The sequence below is a fragment of the Camelus ferus genome, chromosome 2, assembly GCF_009834535.1.
Source record: "Camelus ferus isolate YT-003-E chromosome 2, BCGSAC_Cfer_1.0, whole genome shotgun sequence".
NCBI classification, from domain to species: domain Eukaryota; kingdom Metazoa; phylum Chordata; class Mammalia; order Artiodactyla; family Camelidae; genus Camelus; species Camelus ferus.
The window spans coordinates 53694214-53721724 of record NC_045697.1 but is presented as its reverse complement, the minus strand read 5'-3'; the positions used below and the strand labels follow the sequence as shown (position 1 = coordinate 53721724).

The 27511-nt window shown below is 37.1% G+C and overlaps 1 pseudogene; it reads right to left on the bottom strand.

The window, feature by feature from the left end:
• Window positions 1–2113: 2113 nt before the first annotated feature.
• On the bottom strand, window positions 2114–27236 carry LOC102521954 (annotated as a pseudogene).
• Window positions 27237–27511: the final 275 nt, after the last annotated feature.

Here is a 27511-nt window from a genome sequence, read left to right as displayed (position 1 = left end):
AATTTTATTTCCAAAGGAGAATGTCATGCTCTCTTTTTTTGTAATCTCTGGACTTGTTCTTTATTTAGTAAAGTGACATGGAGAGCATTCAACAGTATTACCCATAATCTGTGCTTCCTCTCCTGGCTGTATTACGCATACCATGTTGTAGCCATGCTCACTAATGAATAGCCATTTAAAATCTAGTGGGAATATTCAGAATATAATTATGAACATAAACAAGTGTTTCTGCATGAAGATTCCTAGATGTAGAGTTGCAATTTCAAACAGTATGTTTATATTTTATTTAAACGGGTATTTCCACAGTATACTTCAGAAAAGGTGTGCCCCAAGTTTATTTGTTCTGCAGATCATCTCCAGGAAAATAATTCACTGACTTAATTTTTGTTTCCAAATTCATCAGTGACCTATGTCACCTTTCGTATATCATTGGCAATTTCACTTCTGGGAAAATCCTGAAAATTCATATGCTTCATCTAATTTCATATTGAATGACTTTTTATTGGAGATTAGAAGTAGTTCTCACTGGACAATGACTACCAATCTTTTCTCTGTTACACATGTTGTAGAATCAATTTGAAGAAAATTATTTAAGTCTAGATATGTGATTTAAAAATATTATATACTATGACACCATATTAGTTCCATTTTTTTTTAAAGTGTCAAGTATATGTATGAGTTGTATTGAAAATTCTGTGGCACATTTTTTCAATAATTCCCTAGACATCAATGTTGTAATTTATTTTAAAAATAAATTATGCCTTAGGCTGAGGAATGATTGTCATATGATTTAGATGATAGTTTTGACCAATAAGACAATTATGCTTTTTCTCATCTGATCACTTTGATACTAAAGTCCTTTCTTGATGTGCAGTTTTCAAGAGTGCCTTAAGATTTCTTTCATTTGATTTACCAATTTTCCATAAAATTTATATAATTTTTGTATTCTACCTACTGTTACCGATTACATAAGTCAAGGAGGACCTAGGTTTAAAGAAAATGATGCTTTTATTATTTTTGGTTTTGGCAAAGGATTGAATGTTTACAGATAATTGTTGTGGGACAGATGGAGAACTAAGCTCTTGAGAAAAGAGACAGAAGAATGGCACACATAATCTGAAGTATGGTATATGGGACAATAGTAATTATTTCATTCTGTGTTTAACAAACACATTGAATTTCACACTGTTTTGCAAGTAGCTAAGTGATGCTCTGTCTTGTTTTGAAGGAATGTATATAGATATAGATATGGTATGTAATATATTTAGGTACATTTGGAGAGAATGAAAATTCAGTAATTCCCTGTAGAGTACAGGTTGTATATTTTCTTGGTTTACAATTGAAAAGTTTTATCTATTATCAAAGGCTGAATATAAGAATGAAAGAGATCAGGTGAATATTTTTAAAGTTAAGGAGAAAAAGAACATTCAGTCATGAAATCAAAGATTTTCACAAATGGCTCAGTTTTATAATAGGAAGCAGGTAGCAGTTGCTGTATGACTGATTCCACAGACATTTCACTGGGACATGACTTAACCCGGAGGAATGCAAGTGAGTTGCCATGGCTTTAGGTAAGGAGTGATGCTGAGGCTGGATGCACAGTAAAATCCAAGAAGTGTTCATGGACTCACAAATGAAATGGAAGAGTGTATCTTTTACACAATTTCAAGTATTGAACAGTTTCTGTAGCAAGATAAAACTATAAAATTCTGCACCAAAATAAAGTTAAAATATTCTGAATATCTACAAAATAATATTGATACTGTGAGTAGACTTGTTATGGTTCTTTTGTCCGTGCATATCTTGTGAAATGGAATTAAATTCAATGATTTCTTTTTAGTATAAAATTTTAATTAAAATAATCAATTTCAATATATATACCCTTATAGTTTTATTTTTATTTAATTTTCAGCAGCTTTTCTCTTTTCACAACATATTTCTAACTCTCAAGCAGGATGAAAACCCCTTGAAAGCAAATTTTGACCTTTGAAGCTAAATTGTGAAAAGTCCATTTGTCACAGGAGGACAGGAACCTCATCATAACTCCTTCTTGCTCGAGTCAGCTGAAAGAGGGTCATGTATGGGGCATTCCTGTTTTAGGCCTCAGATAGAGCTACTCCCTTTTTTTCTTCTTTCCTGCTTTAGGAAATCTCTGGCAGCAAAACAGACAGCATTTTGTGATGACAAAGACAGCAGTTGCCACACAGGCCAGTCACATCCAGAGAGTGGTACTGGTACCAGGTGAGGTTGTGGGTGGCTGGCCTCAGGTGCTTGCTCCTTTGTGGCGCATGACAAACTCTATCCAGAAGACCGCTCGGTCCAGGGGCTTCACTGGCTGATCATGGGAATCCTTGATAACCTCGTAATATTCTCTTTATAGCTAAAGGAGAAGCACAAAGATATCAACATTTAAATATAGTTAATTTGCTTTAGCATACTAATAGCATAAATAGTTTTTCCAAGATGTCGTACGAATTATTCAAAATAAATGTCATACAGTTACAGAAATAGTAGACATTTTTATTTGGGTCATCATAGAAAGTTTGGCTCTTAACTTAAAATTCTCTGATAAACAAATAGTTAAACAGTGAAAATGGAAGGTCAGGTGGGAAAATTCAGTCTTTTCTAGTGGCAGAATTGATATGAGCCAGTCTAATCACTATAAATTGGGTGGTGGAAGTATCATTTTAGGATGATGCTCTTATAGTTTTTAAAGAGTAATTGAATCATGGATAGTGAAATGACTCTTAATCAATCCTGGTGCTTTGACTCTTCTCTCTTCTACCAGCTATCTTCTACCAGTGGCCAGAATGATTTTTTGGAAACACGTCTTAGATTATTATACCCCGCTACTCAAAATTTCCATCTGACTTCTCATCACTTTTAGAATAAAACCCAAAGCTGCTCTTTTACTGATAGCATCCTGCATGTTCAGACCCCTGGCAATCTCTTCCTTGGTCACTTTGTTCCATGCACACTCTGTTGTGGTTGTAGGAACATTGGCCTTCTGTTCCTCCACGTTGCAAATATGTTCTCACCTCAGCACCTTTGCACTGTCAGTCCCCTCTGTCCTTCTCCTGGATTATTCTTCCCCACAACCCCCTGGGTCTTGCTTCTACCTCTTGATTGAGGACTTTGCTTCAGTGTCATCTTCAGAGTGGATTTTCCTGACCACATTACGATAGTAGTTGTGGGCATTTCTTCTATTGTTTTTGTTGTTTATTTTGCTATTTAATGTGCAGGAAAATTTAAATGTTATATTTTCTAAAACCTTTAAGTATAAAATATGTATGAAAACTGCACAAATCCCAAGCAAAGAGCTCAAAATTCAAAATTAGCTAGAAAATGATCACCAAGTGAAACACAATGATAGCTCCCTGCCCTGATCATGCTATAGAGTACTGTAAGCTCCCCAGAAGTACCCCTTCCTTGTGGATGCCTCCAGTCACTTCTGTCTTCCCCAAAGTAAGTAGTAGCCTGACTTCTAACACCATAGAAGTATTATACTTGTATATATATTGGAATCATTTAGTATATACTTTTCTGTGTCTGTCCTGTGTAGCAAATGGTGGCTAATTCCATTGTTGTATAGTATTCCCATGTATGACAATACCACAAATAATTAATTCATTCTTTGATCAATGCACATTTAGATTATACACAGTTTTTTGGCCATTACTATTAATGTGGTTGCAATAACTCTTGTATATGTCTTTTGGTTTACATAGTTATACATTTTTGTTAGTCATATATCAAGGAATGGATTGGCTGAGGGAAAGGTGCATGTATGTTTGGGTTTCATTGCTATCACTAAACAGTTTTCTGAAGTGGTTTATTAACTTGTGTTCTCACCAGTAGTATGGGAGAGTCCCTATTTCTCCACATTCTTGTCAATGCTTGATAGGGATAGTCCTTAAATTTTAGTTTTTATGATGAGTTAATAGTGAAGTTTTAGTTTATATTTTCCTGATGACTAATGAAGAGGATAAAGCTGTATATATTTTGCCAGTGAGTGTAATATTTTATAGGGATTTTATATAATCATTATAAGATTAAGGGCATTTCTTTCTATTTCTAGTTTGCAAAAGGTTTTTTTTTTTTTAAAGTATTATGAATGGATGTTGACTTTTATCAATTTTTCTGAAACATTGGAATGGTCATAATATTTTTTTTTCTTTTATTTTGACAATTCATTGAATAATTTTTATTGATTTTTATACATATAGGAATCTTGGAATAATGGAATAATATGGAAAAATGGAATAACAATAATGGAATCTTGTAATAAACCCATTTTGGCCATGATGTTTTGTTCTTTTCATATGATACTCTATTTAGTTCTTTTATATTTGATTTAGGGAAGGAATTGTTTTTAAATTCTTTTGTGTTGTAATATCTTTATCTGGGTCTGATATTAAGGATATTATGTCCTCATAAAATGACTTGGAGAGTGTTAGTATGAGATTATCTGGAAGAGTTTGTGGAAGATTGGTGGTATTTCTTTTTTAAGTACTTGAAAGTATTCACTAGTGAAGGCATCTGTGCTGGGAGTTGCCTTTCTAGGAAGTTTTAACAGTTTTAACAGACTCAGCTGAGTATGGAAACACTTAATTATTAAAGATTTATTCCATCAATTTTTTTAAAAATTGTGTTTCTAAGGACACTGGCAAGAAAAATAACTTACTACTTGAGAATATATTTTCAAATCATTTATCTGATAAAGGACATGTGTATATGATACAAAAGAGTTCTAACAGTTTAATAATAAAAAGACAGATAACCCAACTAAAAACAGGGTAAAGAATTGGAAGAGAAATGTCTCCAAAGAAGATATAAAAATAGCCAATAAGTACATGAAAATATTCTCAACATTAGTAAACATGAGTAAAATGCAAATCAAGACCACAAAGAGACCACTTCACACCCACTAGAATGACTATAATAAAATTATAATAATATATAATATGTGTATTGGCAATGTTACAGAGGATTGGAACTCTTAGACACTGTTGGTGGGAATGTGAAATGATGTGACTATTTTGGAAGATAGTTTGGTAGCTCCTCATAAACATAAAGTTATCATATGACCCAGTATATGATACCAAGATATATACCAAAAAGCAATAAAAGCATATGTTCACACCAAAATATGTATAACAGTGTTTTGTAGCATCATTGTTCATGATAGACAAAACTGGTGAATATATTAATAGCTCATAATAATTAATTAAAATTAATACCACATTAATAATGAATGTGGTACATTAATAATGAATGTGTTATATTCATGCCATAGGATATTACTGAACGATATAAAGGAACAAAGTACTGATACATGCTGGAATGTGAATGCAACTAAAAAGTTAAAGTTGCTAAGAAAAAGAAGTCAATTGCAAAAGGCCACATACTGGATGACGCCATTTATATAAAGTGTTCAGAATAGGCAGCTCCATAGAGGCAGAAAGATTAGTCATTTTTAGTATTTTTATAGTTTTGGAAATTTGAAGTATTAAATTAAACTATTTTCTTTAACATTTTTCAGTCTTCTGTGGATTCAGTCATATTTTTAAAAATACATGCTTTTTTTTTTGCTCTTTACTTTTTAAAATGTATGTATTTCTTTTACAGTATCATATTTTTAAACTGAGATATAGTTAATGTACAATATTATATGTTACAGGTACACAATACAGTGATTCACAATTTTTACAGGTTATACTCCATCTATAGTTATTATAAAATATTGGCTGTATTTCTCATGTTGTACAATACATTCTTGTAGCTTATTTTATACCTGGTAGTTTGTACCTCTTAATCCTCCACCTCCATCTTCCCCCTCTCTTTTCTCTCTCCCCACTGGTAACCACTAGTTCCTTCTCTACATCTGTTAAGTCTGTTTCTTTTCTGTTATATTCACTAGTTTGTTGTATTTTTTTAGATTCCACATGTAAGTGGTATCTTATACTATTTGTCTTTGTCTGACTTATTTCACTTAGCATGATGCCTTCCAAGTCCATCCATGCTGTACATCAGCAACTAATACAACATAAAAATGTGTGCCTTAATATAAACTATATAGCTTTGAATTTTTTCTTTGCATAGAAAATTGTTGCACTAACTAGTTGCTTATCAATCCAGAGGATTAAAATGCTACTTTGAAATAACTGGTTGAATGTAAAAGTGAATTTCAGTTTGGTTATATCATTTTAATTACTTCAAAATCAGTTTTTTAATAAGGAGAAAAAAGCTCATACTTGAAAAGAGAACTTATCTATAAATACTACTCAGTTAAAAAAGTTTATACTCACAAAGGGTCATTAATGATGGTCTTAAATGCATCAAACAAATCTGTACTTGACACTGTGTTCAAGTCCAGTCTAATAGCTGCTCCCTTGGCCGTCATGTGAGCAATGTTATCAGGTTGGTTAACAAACGTGGGGAGTCCCACAATGGGAATCCCATGGTAAATGGCTTCATAGATGCCATTGACACCACCATGAGTAATAAAAGCTTTGGTTTTGGGGTGACCTAAGAAAGAGATCAATGAAAACAGTAAATTCTAAGTCCCATCGTTAGAAATTGATAGTATAAGCCAATAAAGAGGGCAATATTTTCTGCATAGGACTACTATGCTCATGGGATTCTATAAACATTTGTGGATTTCCAAAGAAAGTCTGTCTGAGGAAATGAAAGAAAGGAAAATTACCTTAGAAGGCATATTAGTATAGTGTTGTTTTGGCCAGTTGACAAGTGTGGGAGTGGTTCCTGATTCAAAAAACACCATGTTCAGAATCATGGAGTGAAGAACCATTGTCTCTTAAATGTACAGGGAATGATTTGTTCTGATAATATATGGAGAATCTCAGGGGATGTTTGGAATAGAGGACAAATAATGGATGGGTTGATCAAAAAGTCATATTCTATCGGATGTACTTTATTTTGTAGGCAGTGTGAGGCACGGAAAGTTCATAGAACAGTATGGATATTTCCAATATTAAATTAGACAAAAGAACTAGAATAGCAGTAGATATATGAGGTGGAAGACTGTGGAGGCAAGAAGATCAGTCAAGAAGCTATTGAAAATTTACGGGTGAGAGACAGTTAGCACCTGGTTGTGGATGTTTTCAAAAGCAAATGGTGCATTACATTGCTGTTCCACTATTTTCCCTGAGATTTTCTCTTAATTAGAATTTACTACTTGTTTGCCACCATCTTAACAAGATCATTCTGTGGGATCCACTCATAGAGCCAAGTATTGTTTCCCAGTGTGTCTGGCTTCTCCTCAACCTCCACAGAACCTGTTAAGACAAAGAAAATGCTCTACTCCGTGAATATGATCACAGGCTTAGAGCATTATAGAGGTTAAAGTCTACTAGGAAGGCGTCTTGCCCAGCTTCCTTCAATTAACAGATGTGAACATTTCTTCCCAGAAATGTTAAATAATGAGTGCTGTTGTATAGTTTAAAAAAAATTAAAGTACCAAAAACCTGGGAACCTGTTTATCAACTATCTTTTCGTAGAGTTTACTACAACATGTTATTATTAGTTGTAAAGAGCTGAGGTAAATTCATTTGTAAATGATGTATTTTAATAGTTAAAAGCATTCATGAATCAATCAGAACTGGAGTGTAAACACAAAGTTGACTGAAATTTCTACCACTTTGTTTCATGCGACTATCTTCTACAGCAACCTTGTGGTTTTACTCTGGAGGAGGCTTTGCTTGCTTAGCAGTTTCTGGGAAGAATAAGTGAGAATTTGCTATGTTCACGTTCTTCATGAAGTATTTTAATGAATATTTATGTCTTTCTATTCTGTATTCTCAGAAGTATACTTTCTTCTACTTGGGAAAAAGGGATAAAGTTTCTTCTACTGATAGAGGGAATATAAAGTATTTTAGGTTAAATGTTGGAAAATCACTGCTTCATATAATCTTTTAAGTGTAAATTTCCCTGGCATTATCTCAGTATTTTTCCTACCAAGGCATTAATAGTGGAAATATCCATGCACAGTTTTACATATTTATTATACAAAGCTAGTAACTGCAGAATTATACAAGTGATAACATTTTTTAAAAAATGAACAAAGCCACATTAATTTTCCTTGATCATTATAAGCTAAAGTAGGCAGATTAGCAGTTTGTGCTGTCAAGAGCAAGAATTGCATTTTATACAATAGAAAACACTAATTTAGAATGTATTAAAGATGCTATATCCAGCCCTAAGAAATGACTGATGCTGAAATACTTCTCAATTCATTTTTTTTTTAAAGGCAGATAGATGACTGTCTATTACTTGTCAAGGCAGTCAGCCCGATTCCAGGCTTTCAAAGGTAAAAGGACTGTGGGTTGTCTGGGGCAGTTTATATCATGCGCGAAGGTGGCAAGTAGTTCACAGCTAGTGAGAGAGTGCAGACTGAACTTGTACTGTCATAAACATAACTACAGCATTTTATGGGAAGGAGGACTTCTGTAATTTTCTGTGTGCTTAACCCTGACTCTCCCCGTGCCTTCCTGGTTTTTGCCTCTCCTCTTCCTCCCCACCTCTCAGAAAGTAGTTGTTAATCCAGTTGGTCAGAACAGTATGTTGATTAGGCCAAGCTGCTAATGGGCAGGACTAGGAGACCTTAAAGTCAGAGCCGGTGCCTCTTCCTGTTGCCCTTTCCTGCTGTAACAGGAAAGAAAGCCTGGCCCTCAGGGTTCTCTTTTGGTCTTTTTCTCAAGGATTAGTTTTAAGATATATGCTGTTTTCATCTTGGGAGAAGAGGGAGGAGGAGAAGAAGGGAAGGACTTGAAATCTTTTTGCTTCAACTCAGCAAAATTCTATTTTGAACATTGAATATCGAGCACAGCTACCAATTGAACAGTTCTGTGATGCTGCTCTGCTGCTCATAATTTCCACAGCCCCCCAGGAAGTCCACTGGGAAAAATTTTGATATGTGGGGTAAATTTTGGGCATCCTTGTGTTCTTCCTATTAACTTAATAGCACTGATCTTTAATATATGAATGTCTCTGAGAACAAAGTAAAACTTGAAAGGAATATTTAAGCAAATGTGTTCCCCTTGCACCATTTTAAGATGCAACTTAAAGAGAAAAACAATCATACCAGTTCATTTTGACTTAACTGCCTTATGAAATTCTCTCTCTTTTCAAAAACGATGTTAATGGATCCACTCTACCAAACTTAGAGACTCACTCAAGTAGTTGTTCAGTACGAAGGCAATTTATCAGACCTTCTGTGGAATCTGGGCTAGGGCTGATGCAATCATGCTAGCTCTTTCTTTGGGAAGGTTTTGGACCATTGACCCCAAAGTAAATACTACAATGCCATCTTCTCTGGAGCTCTGGATAAACTCTTCGATCTCCTGAAAAGTAATAGTTTTTGTACTGTGAAAGGGCATCAGCGAAGAGAGAGTTCTTGTTTATTTAATTATTTTCTCTTTTTTCAGTTTGTTTGAAGAGAATGAATGCATGTTTCTAAAGAGAGAAGCACTGTTAGAATTGTCTTATCTTCTAACATGCAAACCAATAGAACCCTTTAGAAAGAGATGTGTGGTATGAAATCTATTTTCTTTAACCAGTGTATAATCATTGATTACTAGGCAAGTATGATGATTTATTTATTAGTTATCAGTAAGACATGGCAGCAAAGAGAAAGTCTCTCGTGAAGAACCTTTCACATTGTGATGACACAGGTTTAATTTTCTTCAGTGAGTTGTAAAAACAGTGTAAATTTTATTCCATGTCTCAAACAGTAGGACCAGGAATTTTTTTTTTCTAGTTCTGTATTAAATAATACTAAGATCCAACAACAATGACTTAGCAGTTAGTCCCAGGATAACAGGATTTTGACCAAGTCAAATTGTGTAATTATTAAAACACATGGCTTGTGCAACAGGACAAGGTTCAGGAACTCACCTCACCTCACCTTATCCAGCAATCCAAAGTTCTGTCCTGAACTCTGCACATTTCCAACCAGTTCCTTCCTTTACAAAGCTCTTGAAGATATCACCAACCAGGCCCCAACACCTTAGAATTACCTTCCCATGACTTCTCTCTTCTGAAACAGTACCAAAACGCAGTTCCCCCTTCCTGTAATAAGTCACATAAACCTAGCCCTGCTTGATTAACTGTGGGGTTTTTTGTTTGTTTTGTTGTATTATTGTTGTTTTGGGGGAGTTGATAGAAGACAAGTATTTAAAATAATCTGAAATAGGAAATAGGAAATAGATCCTTGAACAAAATGAAAGGAGTCTATGTAGCTCAGCTTCTTGAATTTGTATGCCATCCAAGTCCAATGCATCTGTTACTGAGTTGGTCTACTTTTCTTCTTGGCATTTCCAGGAAGTCTCTTGGTGTGTGGGCTTTTCTGATTATATAGGCTACATATGATATACAACTGACTGTGAGGTTACATGTAATTGATTTGGTAAAAGATGGAAAGTGCTCTTGTTAAATCACCTCTATGTACATAAAAAAGAACCCTCAAGTTATTAACTGCAACTTTTTCTGGTGTTTCATATTTCCAACACAGACAAGTCCCCTAAGTTTAAGCCTCAGTTAAGATTCTGATCTATTAAACTTTTTTTTTTCTTGTAATAGTACATTAATTGATTGAGAGACAGACTTAGGAAAAATGATTTTAAGTCTTATATTCTTTTTATCTCTGCCTCATGCTCTTATATTTGACTTGCTTTATTAATTTCACCTCTTAAGAAAATAGCTTTTCAAAGCTTCTTATTGTTTATTTCTTCCTATTTTCATTCAAAACCTAATGAATGGCAATAACATATATTAACATTATTTTTATGTGGGACACTTAAATTTTGAGTATAAAGTTAATTTTATTTCTGATATTGGCCCAGATATTTTAAGGGAATTAAGGCTGTGATTTATAATAAATGTCACAAATTTGGCCTGTAAACTATTTATTCTGGGTGGCTTTTACTGCATAAGTTTTTTTTTTTTTTTTTTTAAGTACCTGGCAGTACATAATATATTTATTTGCTTACTGGTTTATTCTCTGTCTTTTTTTTTTTTTTTAACATTTTTTATTGATTTATAATCATTTTACAATGTTGTGTCAAATTCCAGTGTTCAGCACAATTTTTCAGTCATTCATGGACATATACACACTCATTGTCACATTTTTTTCTCTGTGAGCTACCATAACATTTTGGGTATATTTCCCTGTGCTATACAGTATAATCTTGTTTATCTATTCTACAATTTTGAAATCCCAGGCTATCCCTTCCCACCCTCCACCCCCCTGGTAACCACAAGTCTGTATTCTCTGTCTGTGAGTCTATTTCTGTCCTGTATTTACGCTTTGTTTTTGTTTGTTTGTTTGTTTTGTTTTTTAGATTCCACATATGAGCGATCTCATATGGTATTTTTCTTTCTCTTTCTGGCTTACTTCACTTAGAATGACATTCTGTAGGACCATCCATGTTGCTGCAAATGGCATTATGTTGTCGGTTTTTATGGCTGAGTAGTATTCCATTGTATAAATATACCACTTCTTCTTTATCCAGTCACCTGTTGATGGACATTTAGGCTGTTTCCATGTTTTGGCTATTGTAAATAGTGCTGCTATGAACATTGGGGTGCAGGTGTCATCCTGAAGTAGATTTCCTTCTGGATACAAGCCCAGGAGTGGGATTCCTGGGTCATATGGTAAGTCTATTCCTAGTCTTTTGAGGAATCTCCACACTGTTTTCCATAGTGGCTGCACCAAACTGCATTCCCACCAGCAGTGTAGAAGGGTTCCCCTTTCTCCACAGCCTCTCCAGCATTTGTCATTTGTGGATTTTTGAATGACGGCCATTCTGACTGGTGTGAGGTGATACCTCATTGTAGTTTTGATTTGCATTTCTCTGATAATTAGTGATATTGAGCATTTTTTCATGTGCTTTTTGATCATTTGTATGTCTTCCTTGGAGAATTGCTTATTTATATCTTCTGCCCATTTTTGGATTGGGTTGTTTATTTTTTTCTTATTGAGTCGTATGAGCTGCTTATATATTCTGGAGCTCAAGCCTTTGTCGGTTTCACTTGCAAAAATTTTCTCCCATTCCGTAGGTTTTCTTCTTGTTTTACTTCTGGTTTCCTTTGCTGTGCAGAAGCTTGTAAGTTTCATTAGGTCCCATTTGTTTATTCTTGCTTTTATTTCTTCTAGGAGAAAATTTTTTAAATGTATGTCAGATAATGTTTTGCCTATGTTTTCCTCTAGGAGGTTTATTGTATCTTGTCTTATGTTTAAGTCTTTAATCCATTTTGAGTTGATTTTTGTATATGGTGTAAGGGAGTGTTCTAGCTTCATTGTTTTACATGCTGCTGTCCAGTTTTCCCAACACTATTTGCTGAAGAGACTGTCTTTATTCCATTGTATATTCTTGCCTCCTTTGTCAAAGATGAGTTGACCAAAAGTTTGTGGGTTCATTTCTGGGCTCTCTATTCTGTTCCGTTGGTCTATATGTCTGTTTTGGTACCAATACCATGCTGTCTTGATGACTGTAGCTCTATAGTATTGTCTGAAGTCTGGGAGAGTTATTCCTCCAGCCTCTTTCTTTCTCTTCAGTAATGCTTTGGCAATTCTAGGTCTTTGATGGTTCCATATGAATTTTATTATGATTTGTTCTATTCTGTGAAATATGTCCTGGGTAATTGGATAGGGATTGCATTAAATCTGTAGATTGCCTTGGGGAGTGTGACCATTTTAACAATATTGATTCTTCCAATCCAAGAGCATGGAATATCTTTCCATTTTTTAAAGTCTTCTTTAATTTCCTTCATCAATGGTTTATAGTTTTCTCTGTATAATTCTTTCACCTCCTTGGCTAGATTTATTCCCAGATATTTTATTACATTGGGTGCTATTTTAAAGGGGATTGTTTCTTTACTTTCTTCTTCTGTTGATTTATCGTTAGTGTAAAGAAATGCAACTGATTTTTGAACGTTAATTTTGTAACGTGCTACCTTGCTAAATTCTTCAATCAGCTCTAGTAGCTTTTGTGTGGCCCTTTTAGGGTTTTCTATATATAGTAACATGTCATCAGCATATAATGACACTTTTACCTCTTCTTTTCCAATTTGGATCCCTTTTATTTCTTTCTCTTGCCTGACTGCTGTGGCTAGGACTTCCAGGACTATGTTGAATAGGAGTGGTGATAGTGGGCATCCTTGTCTTGTCCCAGATTTTAGTGGGAAGCTTTTGAGTTTTTCACCATTGAGTACTATGCTGGCTGTAGGTTTGTCATATATAGCTTTTATTATGTTGAGATATGTTCCCTCTATACCCACTTTGGCAAGCATTTTTATCATAAATGGGTGTTGAATTTTATCAAATGCTTTTTCTGCATTGATTGAGATGATCATGTGGTTTTTGTCCTTTCTCTTGTTGATGTGATGTATTACACTGATTGATTTGCATATGTTGAACCAGCCTTGTGTCCCTGGGATGAACCCCACTTGGTCATGATGTATAATCTTTTTTATGTGTTGTTGGATTCTATTTGCTAAAATTTTGGTGAGGATTTTGGCATCTATGTTCATCAGTGATATTGGCCTATAATTCTCTTTTTTTGTAATGTCTTTGCCTGGTTTTGGTATTAGGGTGATGGTGGCTTCATAGAATGAGTTTGGGAGTATTCCCTCCTTTTCAATCGTCTGGAAGAGTTTGAGAAGGACTGGTATGAGTTCTCTGTGTATGTTTGGTAGAATTCCCTGGTGAAGCCGTCCGGTCCTGGACTTTTATTTGTAGGGAGGTTTTTAATTGCTATTTCTATTTCCTTTCTAGTGATCGGATTGTTCAAGTGTTCAGATTCTTCTTGATTTAGTTTTGGTGGACAGTATGTTTCCAGAAACTTGTCCATCTCCTCTAGGTTATCCAGTTTGGTTCCATATAGTTTTTCATAATATTCTCGTATGATATTCTGTATTTCTATTTTGTTTGTTGTAATTTCTCCATTTTCCTTTCTTATTTTGCTAATTTGTGCTCTCTCTTTTTTCTTCTTTGTGAGTTTGGCCAGAGGTTTGTCGATTTTATTTACTTTTTCAAAAAACCAGCTTTTGGTTTGGTTGATTTTTTCTATGGTCTTGTTAAAATCTATTGTATTTAATTCCCCTCTGATCTTTATTATTTCCTTCCTTCTACTGCTTTTTGGGGCTTTTTGTTCTTCTTTTTCTAATTCATTCAGGTGGTGGGTTAAATTGTTTATTTGAGATTGTTCTTCTTTTTTGAGGAAGGCCTGTATCGCTATAAACTTCCCTCTTAGCACTGCCTTTGCTGTGTCCCATAGGTTTTGAGTGGTTGTGCTTTCATTATCATTTGTATCAAGGTATTTTTTAATTTCAGCTTTGATTTCATCATTGACCCATTGGTTTTTTAATAACTTGTTGTTTACTCTCCATCCTTTCCTTTTTTCCTTTTTGTTTCTCTGTTGTTGATTTCCAGTTTCATGGCATTCTGGTCAGTAAAGATGCTTGAGATAATTTCTGTCTTCTTAAAATTGTTGAGGTTTCTTTTGTGCCCAAGTACATGATCGATCCTAGAAAATGTTCCATGTGCACTTGAAAAGAATATATATCCTATTTCTTGAGGGTGTAATGCTCTGAAAATATCCACCAAATCTAGTTTTTCTATTGTAGTATTTAATTTCTCTGTTGCCTTGTTTATTTTCTGTCTGGAAGATCTGTCTAGTGATGTTAATGCAGTGTTAAAATTTCCAACTATGATTGTATTCCCATCAATATCCCCCTTTATCTCTGTTAGTAATTCTTGTATGTACTTAGGTGCTCCTATATTGGGTGCATATATATTAACGAGTGTAATATCCTCATCTTGTATCACTCCTTTAATCATTATAAAATGTCCTTCTTTATCTTTCTTTATGGCCTTTGTTTTAAAGTCTATTTTGCCTGAAATCAGTACTGCAACACCTGCTTTTTTGGCTTTTCCATTTGCATGGAATATCCTTTTCCATCCTTTCATTCTCAATCTATATGTGTCCTTCTCCCTAAAGTGGGTCTCTTGTATGCAGCATATTGAAGGTTCTTGCTTTATTATCCAGTCTGCCACTCTATTCTTTTGACTGGAGCATTTAGTCCATTAATATTTACAGTAATTAATGATAGATGTGTGTTTATTGCCGTTTTGAACTTATCTTTGCAGTTGAATTGGTATATCCTCTTTGTTCCTTTCTTCTTCCTTTTGTGGTTTGGTAATTTTCCTTTGTATTTTCATGGATTTTATTTAGTTTTTGTGACTCCTTTGTAAATTTTTGGCTTGTGGTTACCCTTTTTTGTAAATCTATTAACCCATTACTATAACTGTTTTTATTAAACTGATAGTAATATGATCTCAAACCCATCCTACTGTTAAAAAAATTTTAAAAAGAAAGAAAAAGATATTCTATATTTCCCTGCCTCCCTCTCCCACTCTCAGTGATTTGTATGTCTTCTTTTATAATTTCATGTTTACTTTATTTGTAATTCATGAGTTATCACCTTTCCAGTTGTGTGTTTCTCATTTCTGTAGCATCCTGCTGCTTTTCTATTTAGAATAGCCCTTTCAATATTTCTTTTAGCATGGGTTTAGTGTTGCTAAACTCCTGCAGCTTTTTTTTTTGTCTGTGAAACTCTTTATTTCTCCTTCTATCCTAAAGGATAGCCTTGCTGGATAAAGGATCCTAGGCTGCATCTTTTTTTCATTCAGGGCTTTGAATATATCTTGCCACTCCCTTCTGGCCTGTAATGTTTGTGTAGAGAAATCAGCTGAGAGCCTTATGGGGGTTCCCTTGTAACTTACTCTTTGCTTTTCTCTTGCTGCCTTTAGAATCATTTCTTTATCCTTGACTCTGGCCATCTTGATTATGATATGTCTTGGTGTGGGTCTATTTGGGTTCTTCCTGTTTGGGACCCTCTGAGCTTCCTGTACTTGGATATCTGATTCCTTCTTTAAGTTTGGGAAGTTTTCAGTCATGATTTCTTCAAAAACCTTTTCAATCCCCTTTGATCTTTCTTCTCCTTCTGGGACCCCTATTATGCGAAGATTGGGACGCTTTATGTTATCCCATAGGTCCCTTATGCTATTTTCATTATTTTTTACTTGCTTATCTTGTAGTTCTTCTGAATGGGTGCTTTCTATTGCCCTGTCTTCTAGATCACTAATTCGTTCCTCTGCATTATCTAGTCGGCTTTGCACAGCTATTAGATCATTCCTCATCTCTGTCAATGAGTTTACCCATTCTACTTGGCTCTTCTTTATAGCTTCAATTTCATTTTTGACATATTTTATATCTCTAAACACTATCTCTTTTAATTCCTTCAGCAATTCGATCACTCCTTTTTTGAAATCTTGATCTAGTAGGCTATCAATGTCTATTTTGTTGATCTTTCTTTCAGGGGGTTTCTCTTGTTGTTTTAATTGGGAAAGGTTTTTCCGTTTCTTCATCTTGCTCATACCTCTCTGGCACTGTGGTTTATGGAGTATCAGTTGTTTATTTTGGTCCTTAAGGATTTTATCTATCTAATGCCTATTTAGGAATAGAACTTAGGAAAAAAAGAAAAAATAAATAAGAGAGAGAAAGAATTTTAAAAGAAGGGAGAAAGAGGGTTTGAAAACAGTGTATAATGAATAATAGAAGAGCGAGTTGAAGCAGAGTATTAATCGGGTTGAGACGTCCTTTTAAAACCTTAACAAAAAAAAGGGGGGGGGAGATGAATCGATGTATTTGAAACCTGTGTCTAATCAATAACAGGACATCAAAACCCAAGAGAAATAGAAATGAATTAAGAAGTAAAAATTAAGAGAGTAATAGAAAATAGAACAGGTAAAAACAGATTTAAAAAAAAAGGGGGGGGGGTGGTTTGTCACGGTGTGCTCCTGGAGTCTGTGTGCTTTTAATGTGAAGTCTTTCTGTCTTGTCTCCTGTTTTGGAAGCTCAGCTTACTGTTTTCAGAGGCCCTCCGTTGGCGCCCTCTTCTGTGCTGCTCCCAGCACCTGTCGGCAAGCAGATCTCGCCTCATCCTAACACTGGGTCAGGTGCAGCTCTCCTCTGCTGTGGGCGGGCGGGTCGCTGCCCCTCCGGATGCCGCAGTCAGATGTTGCAGACTGGCCGGGTAGGGGGGCGGGTCGTGCCCCCTCCCAGCACCTCGGTCAGGGGCTGTGTTCCTGCCCAAAAGGCGGGGGGCCGCTCTCACTCTACCTGCGCCGCCGGTAGCTCCGCTGCTCTGTGCGGCTGCGCGCTCTGCCCTGGTCGGCGCTCCGCATGTGGGCTCGGGGGAAGACCCAGGGACAGCCTTGGCCCTGCTCCGAGCCAGAACCCAGCTCCTTGTTTGTCTTTGTGGAGCAAGTTCTCTGAGGGACCAGGATGGAGGATCCTATCTGCCCCAGGCTGCAGGCCAGTCTGTCTGGCCTTTGAGGCTGCTAAGCGCTTCGGTGCGGATGCAGGTTTCGCCCCTGCCTCTGCCTGGGTGCTAAGTGCTGGAGGATATGGCGGCTGTGCCTGAGCCCTGACTCTCTTCCCCCAAAAACTTTCCGTGGGTTTTCAGAGATGGGGGTGTGCACCCTTCCCCCGAGAGCACATCAACCTTGCTGTTTTATGGAGGGCCCAGGTTGTTCTGCCCTGTGCACCCACAGCCACGGCGCGCAGCCCCTTGCGTTCCCCCGGGGCTGCCTCCTTGCAGCCGTCCCCGTCCTCCGCCCGGCTTGTGCAGCCTGGCCCTGCCCGCCGCTGCCGGCCCGCGTCTCAGGCTGGGTGTCGGGGGGACGCTGTGTGCCCGTTTAACTTAGTTCTGTTAGTCAAGGGCTGCTCTGTACAGATCCGAGCCTCGGAGGCTCCCCCTCCGTCCCGCTGGCCTCTCAGTTGGAGAGGGGAGACCCAGCGAGCGAGCGCCAGTCCTCCTTTGCCGCTCCCTCCCCGCGGGACCCGTCCCGTGCTGCTTTGCCTTTTGTTCTTTCTTTTTTCCTTTTCTCCTACCAGATTTTTGGCGTCTTTATCTTTTGAAGAAGGCGATGTTCTGTCGGAGTTCCACAGGTGCTCTGGTTGGCTGAGTGGGTCTGTAGATGTGGGTCTTGGTGTATTTGTGGGAGAGGGTGACGTGCGAGTGTCCTTCTACTCTGCCATCTTCTCCGTCTCTCTGTAATTTATTGATTAAAACATCTGATCACACTATGAACTAACTCGAGTTCATAATTTAAATTATAAAAAATCTTAATTAACATCTATTTGATCTACTTGTAGGTTAATACCAACCAGGCACTTCCTCTCTAATATTGACTTTACTATATTTGTTTTCAAGCCTAGCTAGTGAGATCAGGCAACTTAAATGACTGAAATAGAACTGTATCTTATCTAATTTATGTATTACTGGATGATTTATAATGCGCCACTGCAACTAACTTCTGAGAGAGCCTTGTATCCATGTATTATCACAATACAGTGATTTCTGTTCTGTTTTGTGCTATGAACTTCTTTGATCTCAAATAAGATCAGAACAGATGCCGAAGGGAGAAAAAAATGCTGAAGTGCGTTCACAAAGTTTGTGGCAGGGGGAGGGTATAGCTCAGTGGTAGAGGGTGTGTTTAGCATGCATGAGGTCCTAGGTTTAATCCCCAGTACCTCCATTAAAAACAAACAAACAAACCTAATTACCGCCCCCCTCCAAAAAAAAAAAAAAGTAAAAAATAATAACAATTAAAAAAAAAACAAAAAACAAGAAGGAACTTCGATACTGTCCTACATAGTGGCTGCACAATCTACACTCACACCAACAGTGTAGGAGGATTCCCTTATCTCCACATCCTCTCCAGCATCTATTGCTTGTAGACTTCTTAATGATGGCCATTCTAGCTGGTGTGAGGTGATATCTCATTGTAGTTTTGTTCTGCATTTTTCTTCCAATTAACAATGCTGAGAGAAGGGGCCAAGATGGCAGAGTAGAAGGATGCTCATAACTCACCCTGTCCCACAAATACACCAAAACTCATATCAACGGACCCACCCAGCCAACCAGAGCACCTGCTGAACTCCAACAGAACATCGCCCTCTTCAAAAGACAAAGACGCCACGAATCTGGTAGGATAAAAGGAAAAAAAAAAAAAAAAAAAAAAAAAAAGAAGAAAAAGCAAAACAGTGCAGGACAGGTCCTGCGGGGAGGGAGTGGCAAAGGAGGACTAGTGCTCGTCCGCTGGGTCTCCCCTCTCCAACGGAGAGGCCAGTGGGACGGTGGCAGGGAGCCTCCGAGGCTCAGATCTGTACAGAGCACCCCTTGTCCGACAGAACTAAGTTAAACGGGCACAGAGGGTCCCCGCAACACCCAGCCTGAGAAGCGAGCCAGCAGCTGGGGCCGGGACAGGCTGCCCGAGCCAGGCGGAGGACTGGGGCGGCTGTACTGAGGCAGCCCCGGGGGACTGCAGGGTGCTGCGCACCATGGCTGGTAGGGCATATGGAGCAGAACAACCTGGGCCCCCAAAAATTACGAAAAAAAAAAAGAGCAAAGCAACACTGCTGGTGTGCCCTGGAGGGAGGGGTGCCATAGCCTTTGTCTTCTCAGACCCGCAACACCATTACTGGCACTTCCTGGGAAAAGAGAGACTGGGGAGAAGAGAGGCAGGGCGCAGCCACAGCTGCCATATCCTCCTGTGTGCAGCGCCTGGGCTGGAGTGGGGCCTAGCCCTGAATCCGCACCTGGGGGCTCTGCAACCTCCTAGGTAGGACTGAGCCTTGTTTACAGCCCGAGGAAGATAGGATCTTTCTGCCCTGGCACCTCAGAGAACTTGCTCCACCAAGACAAACAAGGAGCTGAGTTTTGGCATGGAACAGGGGTGGGGCACTTCTGCTTTCTTCCCTGAGCCCACCTACAGAGTGCTGACCCAAGGCAGAGTGGGCAGCTGAATAGAGCAGGGGAGCGACCTGTGCCAGGAGTGCACAGGTGGCCACCCCCCTTCCTGGCAGGAATGCAGCACCTGACCATGGTGCTGGGAGGGGGCACGATCCGCCCGCCTACCTCGCCCAAGCTCAGCATCTGACTGCAGCATCAGGAGGAGGAGTGACCAGCCCGCCCACCCTGAAGGAGTAAAGCACCTGACCCACTGTTGGGAGGGGGCATGATCTGTTTGCTGACAGGCACTGGGAGCAGCACAGATGAGGGCGCCAATGAAGGGCCTCTGGAAACTGCAAGCTGAGTTCGCGAAAAAGGCGAAGACAGAAAGACCTCTTGATAAAATCATTAAGAGTACACAGTCTCCAGGAGAACGAATCCCTTTTTTTTTTAAATCTTTTTTTTCATCTCTTCTATTTTTTATTACCTTTTTAATCTTTACTTTTTAAACAATTGTATATATCTACAGTTCTAATCCTTTTTAAATTTTTCTTTTCAAATCTGTTAATTATTATTATTTTTAAAAATCCACCTCATTTCATTTTTATTTCTCTTGGTATTGACCTTCTGTAATTGATTATACACAGGTCTCAAATATTGCATTTTGATTTTCTTTCTCCTTTTTTAAGGTTTTTAAAAGACATCTCAACTCGAATGCCATTCTGCTTCAAGTTGCTCTTCTATTATTGATTTTACTGTTTTCAAACATTTTTTTCTCCCTTCTTTTAAAGTTCTCTCTCTCTCTCTCTCTTTTAAGCTTTATTTCTGCATAGGCTTTAGATAAATAAATTAACTCCTTAAGGACCACAATAGATAACTGATACTCCATAAGCCACAGTGCCAGAGAGATATGAGCAATATGAAGAAGTAGAGGAACCACTTCCAATTAAAAGGACAAGAGAAATCCCCTGAAAGAACAATCAGTGGAATAGACGTTGATGGCCTACTAGATGAAGATTTCAAAAAAGGACTGATCAAAGTACTGAAGGAACTAAAAGAGAGTGTTTAAAGGTATAGAATATGTCAAAAATGAAACTGAAGCTATAAAGAAGAGCCAAGTAGAATTGGTAAATGCATTGGCTGAGATGAGAACAGATCTAAAGGCTGTACAAAGCAGGCTAGATAATGCAGAGGAATGAATAAGTGACCTAGAAGACAGGGCAACAGAAAGCACCCAATCAGAATAGCTGAGAGAAAAACAAATAAGTACAAATGAAAACAATATAAGGGACCTATGGAATAATATGAAGCATGCCAATCTATGCATAATAGGGGTTCCAGAAGGGGAAGAAAGACCAAAGGGAATTGAAAAGGTATTTGAAGAAATCATGACTGAAAACGTCCCAACCATAAAGAAGAATCAGATATTCAAGTGCAGGAAGCTCAGAGGGTCCCAAACAGAAAGAACACAAACAGACCCACAGCAAGACTTATCATAATCAAGATGGCCAGAGTCAAGGATAAAGAAATGATTCTAAAGGCAGCAAGAGAAAAACAAAGAGTGAGTTACAAGGGAACTCCCATAAGGCTCTCAGCTGATTTCTCTACACAAACACTACAGGCCAGAAGGGAGTGGCAAGATATATTCAAAGTCCTGAATGAAAAAAAGATGCAGCCTAGGATACTTTACCCAGCAAGGCTATCCTTTAGGATAGAAGGAGAAATAAAGAGTTTCACAGACAAAAAAAAAGCTGCAGGAGTTTAGCAACACTAAACCCATGCTAAAAGAAATATTGAAAGGGCTATTCTAAATAGAAAAGCAGCAGGATGCTACAGAAATGAGAAACACACAACTGGAAAGGTGATAACTCATGAATTACAAATAAAGTAAACATGAAATTATAAAAGAAGACATCTAAATCTTTAACAGTGGAAGAGGGAAGCAAGAAAATATAGAGTATTTTTTTTCATTTTTAAAATTTTTTGTTCTCTGTAGGATGGGTTTGAGCTCGTATTACTGTTTAATACAAACAGTTATAGTAATGGGTTAATAGACTTACAAAAAGGGTGACCACAAGCCAGAAAGTTACAGGTGAGTCACAAAAACTAAATAAAATCCATGATAATACAAAGGAAAATTACCAAACTACAAAAGAAAGAAGAAAGAAACAAAGAGGAAATACCAAATCAACTGCAAAAATAAGTTCAAAATGGCAATAAACACACATCTATCAATAATTACTGTAAATGTTAATGGACTAAGTGCTCCAATCAGAAGACATTGAGTAGCAGACTGGATAATAAAGCAAGAACTTTGAATATGCTGCATACAAGAGACCCACTTTAGGGAGAAGGACACATATAGATTGAGAGTGAAAGGATGGAAAAGGATATTCCATGCAAATGGAAAAGCCAAAAAGGCACATGTAGCAGACAAAATAGACTTTAAAACAAAGGCCATAAAGAAAGATAAAGAAGGACATTTTATAATGATTAAAAGAGTAATACAAGATGAGGATATTCCACTCGTTAATATACATGCACCCAATATAGGAGCACCTAAGTACATAAAACAATTACTAACAGAGATAAAGGGGGAAAGTGATGGGAATACAATCGTAGTCGGAGAGTTTAACACCACAATAACATCACTAGACAGATCTTCCAGACAGAAAGTAAATAAGGCAACAGAGCAATTAAAGAATACAATAGAAAAATTAGATTTGGTGGATATTTTCAGAGCATTACACCCCTCAAAAATAGGATATACATTCTTTTCAAGAGCACATGGAACATTTTCTAGGATTGATCATGTACTTGGGCACAAAAGAAGCCTCATCAACTTTAAGAAGATAGAAATTATCTCTAGCACCTTTACTGATCACAATGCCATGAAACTAGAAATCAACTACAGAGAAACAAAGGAGAAAAAAAGGAAAGCATGGAGATTAAATAAGACGGTATTAAAAACCTAATAGGTCAATGATGAAATCAAAGTTAAAATTAAAAAAATACCTTGAGACAAATGAAAATGAAAACACAACCACACAAAATTTATGGTATGCAGCAAAGGCAGTGCTAAGAGGGAAGTTTATAAGGAACGATACAGGCTTTCCTCAAAAAAGAAGAACAATCTCAAATAATCTAACCCACCAGCTAAAAGAATTAGACAAAGGGGCAAAAAAGTCCAAAAGGCAGCAGAAGGAATGAAATAATAAAGATCAGGGAGGAAGTAAATAAAATGGAGTTTAAAAAAACAATAAAAAATCAATCAAACCAAAAGCTGGTTTTCAAAAAAGTAAATAAAATGGACATACCTCTGGCCAAACTCACAAAGAAGAAAAAAGAGGGAGCACAAATCAGCAAAATAAGAAATGAAAATGGAGAAATTACAACAAATAACATAGAAATACAGGATATCATACAAGAATATTATGAAAAACTATATGGAACCGAACTGGATAACCTAGAGGAGATGGATAAGTTTCTGGGAACACACAGCCCACCAAGACTGAACCAAGAAGAAACTGACCACTTGAACAAACTGATCACTAGATATGAAATTGAATTAGCAATAAAAATCCTCCCTACAAATAAAAGTCCAGGACTGGACAGCTTCACCAGGGAATTCTACCAAACATACAAGGAAGAATTCATACCAGTCCTTCTCAAACTCTTTCAAAAGATTGAAAAGGAGGGAATACTCCCAAACTCATTCTATGAAGCCACCATCACCCTGACACCAAACCAGGCAAAGACACCACCAAAAAAGAGAATTATAGGCCAATATCACTGATGAACATAGATACAAAAATCCTCACCAAAATATTAGCAAATAGACTCCAACAGCACATGAAATAGATTATACATCATGACCAAGTGGGGTTCATCCCAAGGACACAGGGTGGTTCAATATATGCAAATCCATCAATGTAATACATCACATCAACAAGAGAAAGGACAAAAACCACATGATCATCTCAACAGATGCAGAAAAAGCATTTGATAAAATTCAAACCCATTTATGATAAAATCTCTCACCAAAGTGGGTATAGAGGGAACATATCTCAACATAATAAACCTATATATGACAAACCTACATCCAGCCTAGTACTCAATGGTGAAAAGCTCAAAAGCTTCCCACTAAAATCTGGGACAAGACAAGGCTGCCCACTATCACCACTCCTATACAACATAGTCTTGGAAGTCCTAGCCAGAGCGATCAGGCAAGAGAGAGAAATAAAAGGGATCCAAATTGGAAAAGAAGTGGTAAAAGTGTCATTAAATGCCGATGACATGATACTATGTATAGAAAACCCTAAAAGGTCCACACAAAAACTAGTAGAGCTGATCGAAGAATTCAGCAAGGTAGCAGGTTACAAGATTAACTTTCAGAAATCAGTTGCATTTGTTTACACTAATGATGAATCAACAGAAAAAGAAAGTAAAGAAACAATCCCCTTAAAAATATCACCCAAAGTAATAAAATACCTAGGAGTAAATCTAACCGAGGAGGTGAAAGACTTATAAGTGGAAAACTATAAAACACTGATTAAGGTAATTAAGGAAGACTTAAAGAAAAAAGGAAAGATATCCCATGCTCCTGAATTGCAAGAATCAATATTGTTAAAATGGTCACATTGCCCAATGCAATCTACAGATTTAATGCAATCTGTCCCAATTTACCCAGGACATATTTCACAGAGCTAGAACAAATCATAATAAAATTTATATGGAATGACAGAAGACCTAGAATTGCCAAAGCATTACTGAAGAAAAAGAAAGAGGCTGGAGGAATCACTCTCCAAGACTTCAGACAATACTATAGAGCTACAGTCACCAAGACAGCATGGTATTGGTACAAAAACAGACATATGGACCAATGGAACAGAATAGAGAGCCCAGAAATGAACCTACAAACTTTTGGTCAACTAATCTTCGACAAAGGAGGCACGAATATGCTATGGAATAAAGACAGTCTCTTTAGCAAATGGTGTTGGGAAAACTGGACAGCATCATGTAAATCAGTGAAGCTAGAACACTCCCTTACACCATATACAAAAATAAACTCAAAATGGATCAAAGAATTAAACATAAGACAAGATAAAATAAACCTTTTTTAGAAGAAAATATAGGCAAAACATTATCTGACATACATCTCAAAGATTTTCTCCTAGGACAGTCTACAAAAGCAATAGAAATAAAAGCAATAATGGGACCTAATTAAACTTACAAGCTTCTGCACCGCAAAGGGAACCATAAGCAAAACAAAATGACCACCTATGGAATGGGAGAAAATTTTTGTAAATGATGAAACCCACAAAGGCTTGATCTCCAGAATATATAAGCAGCTTATATGACATAATAAGAAAAAAAAAAAACAACACAATCCAAAAATGGGCAGAAGACCTCAACAAGCAATTCTCCAAGGAAGAAATACATATGATCAATAGGCACATGAAAAAATACTCAGTATCACTAATTATCAGAGGAATGCAAATCAAAATTATGATGAGGTATCACCTCACACCAGTCAGAATGGCCGCCATTCAAAAATCCACAAATGACAAATGCTGGAGAGGCTGTGGAGAAAAGGGAACCTTCCTACACTGCTGGTGGGGATGCAGTTTGGTGCAGCCACTGTGGAAAATAGTATGTAAATTCCTCAAAAGACTAGGAATAGATTTACCATATGACCCAGTCATCCCACTCCTGGGCATATATCCAGTAGGAACCCTACTTCAAAAAGACACCTGCACCCCAATGTTAATAGCAGCATTATTTACAATAGGCAAGACATGGAAATAGCCTAAATGCCTATCAACAGATAATTGGATAAAGAAGATGTGGTATATTTATACAATGGAACACTATTCAGCCATAAAAACCAACAACATAACACCATTTCCAGCAAGATGGATGTTCCTGGAGAATGTCATTTTAAGTGAAGTAAGTCAAAAAGAGAAAGAAAAATATCATATGAGATTACTCATATGTGGAATCTATAAAAAAAGAACATAAATACAAAACAGACTTGAGGTGAAATCATACCAAACATAGGATGGGCCCTAAATCCAATGACAGATGTCCTTATAAGAGAAAGCATAGGGAGACCTGAGCCAGAGACACAGAAGGCAGCCGTGTGGAGAGGGGCAGAGATTGGAGTGATGCAGCCACAAGCCCAGGACTTCTGGAGGTACCAGGAGCTGGAGAAAGCCAGGAAGGATTATCCCCTATACACTTCCAGGGAGAGTAGCCCTGCAAATACATTGATTTTGTACTTCTGGCCCCCAGAACTATAAGATAATAGATTTCTGTTGTTTTAAGCCAAAAAAAAAAAAAAAAAACAAACAAAACAGAAACAAACTCATAGACATAGAATACAAACTCGTGGTTGCCAAGGGGGTGGGGGGTGGTAAGTGACACACTGTGAGTTCGAGATTTATAGATACTGAAAGGTATATATAGAATAGATAAAGAAGTTTATACTGTATAGCACAGAGAAATATATTCAAGATCTTGTAGTAGCTGATGGTGAAAAGAATATGAAAACGAATATATGTATATTCATTTATATCTGAAAAATTGTGCTGTACACTAGAAATTGACACAACATTGTAAACTGAGTATAACTCAACAAAAAGAAAAATTTCTTCCTATCTACTGGAGGAAAAATGTAATAAATAAACCACTGACTTACCTAATACTTCACTGCAAAATATATCCCATTTCTTCTTGTTGAAGGTCTGAAATGAGAAGCTAAAATGTAGGTGATACAACATATTTGTCACCCTTTCCATAAATGTCATTTTGTCACTAAGTTCTGATATGATAACAGGTACATAGGAAGGAGGCAATATAAGCCCTCCACAGAGTTTTTTGTATGTTTTGCCAAGGGTAGACTGAAGACTGTAGACACAAGGTAGGTTAAGTAGTTCAGATAGCAGCTCAGCACAAGGAGAAACGGGATCTCCAAGAACAACATCAAATCTGGATTCTTGCACTTTCTTCATAAGTTTTTTGTTCAACACTGCATCCTCACAGAGCTTTTGAGCAGTATCAGAGTATTCATAAAATGTTTTTTGCATCTTTGAATCATATGCCCATAATGTACTCTTTGGTAACTCATGTGTCCACATCTTGACCCATTTCATATACTACAAATCAAGCTCATTCTTAGTAAAGGATGTAGGATAAACCTCAAGTTTAAGGGCTGATGATTTATTAGGATCTACAAGTATGGAAGCTGAAGATGCGAGCACAGTGACTTCATGTCCCCTCTGAGCAAGTTCATCCAATATTGTCTTTAAATTGATCCAATGACTGTATTCCATTGGCCACACCAACACCTTTCCTCAGGATGCACAGCTGAAATAAAAATACAGCACAAGAACAGAAACCCATGTCTTAGACATCTTGGGAAAATCTAACCCTTCTTCATAAACTCTCTTAACTTCAGTTATAGTTTTCATTTATATCAAGGAAAGAATCTGATAAGTAGTTAATATTAACTGGTACATAGCAAAGTCACAATGACTAATGAGCTAAAGACTGCTTTCAGGAGTGCAACCCTAGTAATCTCTCTGCCAGCTAATCTCCAGCTCAGAGATTTTGGATAGCAAATAAATAAAAGGTTAGATGACCTTATGTCTGTTTGTGCGCACAATGAATCCCAGTATCATTGTAAATG